General features: G+C 39.3%; 1 pseudogene across 1 annotated transcript; it reads left to right on the top strand.

The window, feature by feature from the left end:
• Positions 1 to 3,121: 3,121 nt before the first annotated feature.
• On the top strand, positions 3,122 to 5,530 carry LOC308555603 (lupus La protein homolog pseudogene; annotated as a pseudogene). The gene is made up of 3 exons: positions 3,122 to 3,154; positions 4,168 to 4,667; positions 4,900 to 5,530. The product of its transcript is annotated as a lupus La protein homolog pseudogene (transcript).
• Positions 5,531 to 7,123: the final 1,593 nt, after the last annotated feature.

Here is a 7,123-nt window from a genome sequence, read left to right as displayed (position 1 = left end):
TTACCAGATGATAGTTTTTGAGTACTGGAAATCATATTTCCTCATTTTTCTGTGCTATTCACAATCTAACAACTGTGAACACGATGACACATTTTAGAGTTTAATCTGCATTATTAACTTTTCTCCATCACTTTTTTAAGCCTAAATCCGAGGTTGGTATGCTATATAGCCTTCCACCTGTTTGTGTAAATAAAGTTGTATTGGCACAGGGCCACACCCATTTGGTTAGTATTGTCTGGGGCTGCTTTCTCACTACAACCACGGTGTTGAGTAGACGCAATAGAGAGCATACAAAGCAGAAAAAATACACTATCTGATTCTCTACTAAAAAAACTTTTTTGACCCTGTCCTGGCCGGGCAGCTCAGTTGGTTAGAGCATTGTCCCCATACACTAAGGTTTTGGGTTTAATCTCCAGTCAGGGCACATACAAGAAGCAACCAATGAATGCAAGGATTAAGTAGAACAAGTAGATGTTTCTCTCTCCTTCACACTCTCTCTCTCTCTCAACCCTCCTCCATCCCCTCCACTCTCTCTGAAAAAAATCAATGGAAAAAATATCCTCAGGTGAGGATTAAAAAAACACACACACAATAAATCAAGCCCCCATTTGTAGCATTTGCCAATTTCCATGGTGTAAATACCTCCATCATGGCCTGTTTTAAGCTGCCAGTGTGATGTCAATGATGCAAAGTTGGAAAGATATGCAGTAAATAGCTCATCTTCATATACTATTTCCACCAAACAGATACAATAACAAAAATAGATGAAAATGAATTTAAATTAGAAGCATGCATAATGAAGAATTCAGTTATTTAGTACATTCACAATGTTTTGTGACCATCAGCTCTATCTGGTTTCAAATATTATCACTGCCCCAAAAGGAAACCCAGTAAATATTAATTGTTCCCCATTCCCCCTCCCCCAGCCCCTGGCACCCACCATTCTACTTTCTGTCTCTATGAATTTGGTTCCTCTAGAGACCTCTTATATGAGGAATCATGCTAATTTTCCTTTTGTGACTGGTTTATTTCACTCAGCATAATGTCTTCCAGGCTCATGCACATTGTAGCAAGTGTCAGAATATCCCTCCTTTTTTAAGGCTGAATAATACTCCATTGTTGGGATGGATCACATCTTGTTCATCGACTCATCTGTCAATGGATGCTTGGGTTGTTTCCATCTTTTGGTTACTGTTAATTATGCTACTATAAATATGAGTGTTTAAGTATCTGTTTGAGTCTCTGCTTTCAGTTCTCTTGGGTATATACTCAGAAGTGGAACTGCTGATCACATGGTAGGTTTGTTTAATTTTTTGAGGAACTGTCATAGTGTCCTCGTGTTTTTTATTTTGAAATAATTTTAGGCTCATATAAAAGTTGTAAAAAATAGTACAGAATTCCCCTGTACCCTTCACGCAGCTTCCCCTAAAGGTAATATCCTATATAGCCACAGAAAAATACCCAAACCAGAGAATTCACATTGCTACAATAGACATTATTCTGATTCTACCAGCTTTTACATGCACTCATTCTTTTGTTATGTGTATACCTCTATGGAAATGTGTCACATGTTGGGAGTCACGTCACCACCACCATAATCAGAATACAGAACATTTCCATCACCTCAGAGAAAATTCCTCATAGTCATAACCTTCCCCAAGTCCTGACAGTTGGCAATCTCTGTTCTCCATCTCTATTATTTTGTCATTAAAATAATATCATATAAATGGAATCAAGTTACTATGTAACTCTTTGAGGCTGTCTTCTTTCACACAGCAGGGTGCCTTTGAGCTTCACTCAGGTTGGTGCATGTATCCATAGTTTGTTCCTTTTTATTACTGAGTAGTATTCCATTGTATGAAATTAATCCACAATTTGTTTATTAATTCACCCACTAAAGGACATTTGGGTTATTTTCCAATTTGGGGCCTATTACAAATAAAGCTTTATGAACATTCATATTCAGGTTTTTGTGTGAGCCTATGAGTTCATTTCTCTTGGGTAAACACCTAGGAGTGGGATTGCTGGGTCATAGGATAAGTGTGTGCTTAACTTTCTAAGAAACTGCCAAATCATTTCTTGGAGGGGCTGTACCATTTTTGCATCCCCACCAGCAATGTAAGAGTCCCAGTTGCTCAGCATCCTTGTTGGCACTTGGCATTGTCAGAATTTTTTATTTTTATTTTAAAATTTGCATTTCTTAAACGGCTACCGATGCTGAGCCATTTTTATTTTATTCAAATGGTGTCATAGAAGAGTCTTCCATCACTTTGTGTTCCTAAGACTTTTTGATGTTGCTGTCATTTGTGAGTCTTCTGCTGCTTAATATTTCTTTGTGAGACTATGCTAAGACATATTTTTCCACTTTCCCATCGATGGATATTTGTGTCATTTCCAGATTTTTGCCATCAAGAACATTAATGTGTGTGTCTCCTGGTCATACAAAGGCAAGAGTTTCCTAGGTTATATGCCTAAAAATAGAATTCCTGGGTCACAGAGTATTCCAGATAGTGCTAAACTGCTTCCCAAAAGGATGAGGTCAGCCGTTCTTTCAGTTAATGCACAGGTGAGATAGATAAAGTTCAGGGTGCATGTGGAGATAGAAAGTGTGTACTCATGTGATAGTATTGCTAGATTGTGGCTAAACAAGATAAATGTCACCTTGGATTGAATCTATCAACAAAGCTATTAGAAATTTATTTCTTGGGGATGGAGGGCGTGATTTAGGAGACACCCAAGTCTCTGGGACCAGGGAACAGATGTACTAAGAGCGATGTGATTGGAAGCAATGATAAGTGGAGAGATATGTAACAGGGAGAAGTTACGGAGCAAAATGTGCTCACTAATAAAGATAGAGGAGGCGAGGGCGTGCGTCTGTACTGTAACCTCAATAACAAAACCTTACATTCTATAGCAAGTGCTGAGAGGCAGGTAATTAGCAGGAAATGCATCCCCCCAAGGACAGGGATACCCATTTCATTTATTCACGTAGCATTATATGTGAAGCTCCAACTCCAAGAAGCTGGACAGGGAGAGAAAAGACAATCCAACATCTTCATGCCCTCAAAACACTCATAACCAATAGGAAAAGCAAAATGAAAGCGCAGGGATATGAGTCAGCATGCAGCAAGAGCCACCAACCAGGAACAAACAGGTTAACTAGGAATGCCAAGAAGCTGGAGAGTGGCAAGAAGCAGGAGAATCAGACTCTGTAGAAAAGTGGCATGTGAGCTTAGACCCCAAGTAGGAACCCAGGAGAACTGAAAATTCTGCACTCGATCTTAGCCAGAAGGCGGAGAAGCGATGTGAACGGACAATCCTGATTATTAGAAAAAGACTCGATCTCTTTAACCTTCTCAAGAAGGTTCTCTGGGAAGGGCAGTTGCCGACCACACACTGTGGACTATCAAAGAACAAATTATTGTTAGATGCAACCACCTGAATGAATCTCAAAAATATTGTGCAGAGCAAAAGAAGTGGGGACACAAAAGAGCTCAAACTGTGCCGTTCCCTTTATATGAAGGTCTAGAACATGCAGAATGAATCTATGGGGACAGAAATCAGAATCTAAGGTGTCCCTGGGTAGTGGGGAGCTACAGTCAGCTCGTCCTGGCTCAATGTTATTGTTAACATTCTTTCCAATTCCCTGATAATTGGCTGTGGTGGAAATATCTACACCACACCAATGGTGTAATGTGGCCCTGGCTGGGCAGCTCAGTTGGTTGGAGTGTTGTCCTGATAAGCCAAGGTTGCGATTTGCTCCTGGTCAGGGCACACATAAGGAGCAACCAACGAGTGCATGGATGGGTGGAACGAGTCAATGTCTGTCTGTCTCTCTGTCATTTCAAAAGCCCACTGTTAAACATTTACCAGCACACTACTACTAGGTGAGGCGAGGATAATCATTAACTGAATAGGGCAGGAACAAACTCCGGAGTGATGAAAATGTTCTCCGTCCTGCTTCTGGGAATGGCCACACGGATGCATACAGTTGTAAACGTGCAAGATGTTGACACTTAACAACTGTGCATTTGAGTCTCCATCTTTGCGCACTCGTCAGAAGAGGCCATGTGGTGGTGGCCCGGCTCTGTGGGACCAGGACCTTAAAGATAACCACAAAAGCTGAAAACGGTGATGAAAGAATGGCTGCTCTGTCACTAAATTGAGTATTATTTTGGTGACCTCAATTTGCCACGAGACAAATTTTTAAAGGAACAAATTAAACTGGATGAAGGCTGGGTACCTTTGGAAATAATGATAAAATTCAACAGGTTAAACCATCTAACAACAGACTTTAACGTAATAGTAGAAGCATTGAGCAAATCAAGGCAGACTTCATGGAAATAAGTGAAGATAAAACCCAAATCAGAAGATCTCCAAACAAATCCCTACCTGAGGTGATGGATGGATATAAAAACAATGTAAAAAACAGACCTGTGTATATTAAAGGCTTCCCTACTGATGCAACCCTTGATGACATAAAAGAATGGTTAGAAGATAAAGGTCAAGTACTAAATATTCAGATGAGGAGAACACAGCACAAAGCATTTAAAGGATCCCTATTTGCTGTGTTTGACAGCATTGAATCTGCTAAAAAGTTTGTGGAGATCCCTGGACAAAAGTACAAAGACACAGACCTGCTAACACTTTTCAAGAAAGATTACTTTTTTTTTTTTTAAGAAACTTTTTAAAAAATATATATATCTTTATTGATTTCAGAGAGAGGAACGGAGAGGGAGAGAGAGAGAGATAGAAACATCAATGATGAGAGAGTCATTGATCAAGCCCACAACCAAGCATGTGCCCTGACAGGGAATCGAACCCCGATCATCTGGATCCTAGGTCGACGCTCAACCGCTGAGCCACGCCCGGCCGGGATCAAGGAAGATTACTTTGCAAAAAAAAAAGAAGAAAGAAAGAAAGCAAAATAAAGTGGAAGCTAAATTACGAGCCAAAAAAGAACGAGAAGAAAAACAAAAGTTAGCAGAAAATGCTGAAATGAAATCTCTAGAAGATTGGCTGCTTGTGGAAATTTTCGGGGGACCTAGATGATCAGACCTATAGAGAAGACTTGCACATCCTTCTCTCCAACCACGGTGAAATAAAATGGATAGATTTTGTCAGAGAAGCAAAAGAGGGAATAATTCAGTTTAAAGAAAAAGGAAGCACTGGAAAAAGCCAAAGATGCCAATAATGGTAACCTATAATTAAGAAACAAAGAAGCGACATGGGAAGTACTAGATGGAGACGTGGAAAAAAAAGCATTGAAAAAAAATCACAGAAGATCAACAAGAATCCCTAAACAAATGGAAGTCAAAAGGTTGCAGATTTAAAGGGAAATAAAGCTGCCCAGACTGGGTCTGCTAAAGGGAAAGTACAGTTCCAGGGCAAGAAAACAAAATTGGATAGTGATGATGAGCATGATGAAAATGGTGCATCTGGACCAGTAAAAAGAGCAGGAGAAGAAACAGACAAAGCAGAGCCTGCATCAAAATAGCAGGAAACAGAAAATGGTGCCAGAGACCAGTAGTTTAGTAAATAAACTTTTATTTTAATTAGGTTTTCAGCTGTGTTTGTCTTTGGAGGTTTTAAAAAAGAACACCAAATGTCCACCTGTAAGAAAGGAAAATTTTTTGTTGTCTAGCTTGTCTTTTTTTGTTATTCAAATGAGGATCTTTTTAATGTACAGTTGTATGTTATTTCAGATTATTCAAATATCAAAAGAAAGATTCTTGTACTAAATTGCCTTTGTAATATGAGAATGTATTAGTACAAACTAATAAAATATATATTATATAAAAAGAACAAAAAAAGAACTGTGCACTCATTATATGTAAGCTATAACCCAATAAATTAAAAAAAGACTATATGCATATATAGCCTAAAATAAAATATGCAGGAGAGATCAATTTGCAGAACAGAAGGGAGGCAGAAATGCCCAGAGCTGGAAAAGGTCATGGCATTATCTGAGGCCAGCTGAACATTCTCTTGAATTTTGGCTGAGTTGAAACAGTGAGAGGCAGAACTACCAGAGCCCAGATTACAGATGTAGAGGAACAGGTATGTCTGGGAGTAGTTTTAATCAGGGAAGAACTATGGTTACATCTTTGCATTTTTAGAGCATTGTCACATTTTGCAATTACGTATATGCATGTTGTATATCTATTTTTTAAACATTGTGTCTCTGGTGCCCAGCACAGTATCTAGCACATAAAGGGCATTGCAAATTAACTGTTAAAAGAATAACTGAACTCTGCTGGGTGGCTCAGCGGTTGGGCATCAAACCTATGATCCAGGAGATCAGTTAGATTCCAGGTCAGGGCAGGGGCATGCAGGAGGTGGCTGATCAATGACTCTCTCTCATCATTGATGTTTCTCTCTCCCTTCCTCTCTCTGAAATCAAAAAAATAAATAAATATATTTTAAAAAACAGAATAACTGAGGGTCAGCTGAACATGAAGTGGGCAAGACTGAGCCAGGGAGACGAGGGGACCTGGTATGGACCCTGGAAGAGAGTGCTGACTAAGCCTTTCCCTCTGTTTCTTTCCACGTGGTTCCCAAAGTACACCCCATCATAAAATGTACACCAGTGCTCAAAGATGCGACAAAGAGAAAAGCAATGTGGTAAATTTTACATAAAGTCAACTTTTTCCCACTTAAGTGACAGTCCTTTATTCTGTGCCATGTATTTCCTTCTTTAAAAAAAATTAGTGTTAAAACAACCTTTCTCCTAAAATGATGCAGCCACTGTGAAAAACAGTATAGTGGTTCCTTAAAAAAATGAAACAGAATTACCATATGATCCAGCAATTCCATTTCTAGGTAGATGCCCCAAAGAACTAAAAGCAGGGACAGATACTTGTACACCTACATTCAAAGCATTATTCACAATAGCCAAAAGGTGGGAACACTCAAATGTCTACCAATGGGTGAATGAATCGACAGAATGGGGTCCAAATTATTCAGCTTTAAAAAGAAAAGAAATTCTGGCACCTGCTACAACCGTGGATAGACCCTGAAGACATTATTCTGAGTGATACCAGCCAGACCAACGGGACAAATATGGTATGATTCCAGTTACATGATGTCCCCAGAGGAGTCAGATTCATAAAGACAGAAAGTA

Source organism: Miniopterus schreibersii (genome assembly GCF_964146895.1).
Source record: "Miniopterus schreibersii genome assembly, chromosome: 4".
NCBI lineage: Eukaryota > Metazoa > Chordata > Mammalia > Chiroptera > Miniopteridae > Miniopterus > Miniopterus schreibersii.
Note: the sequence above shows the minus strand (reverse complement) of the source record. Positions and strands in the feature narration are given on the sequence as shown.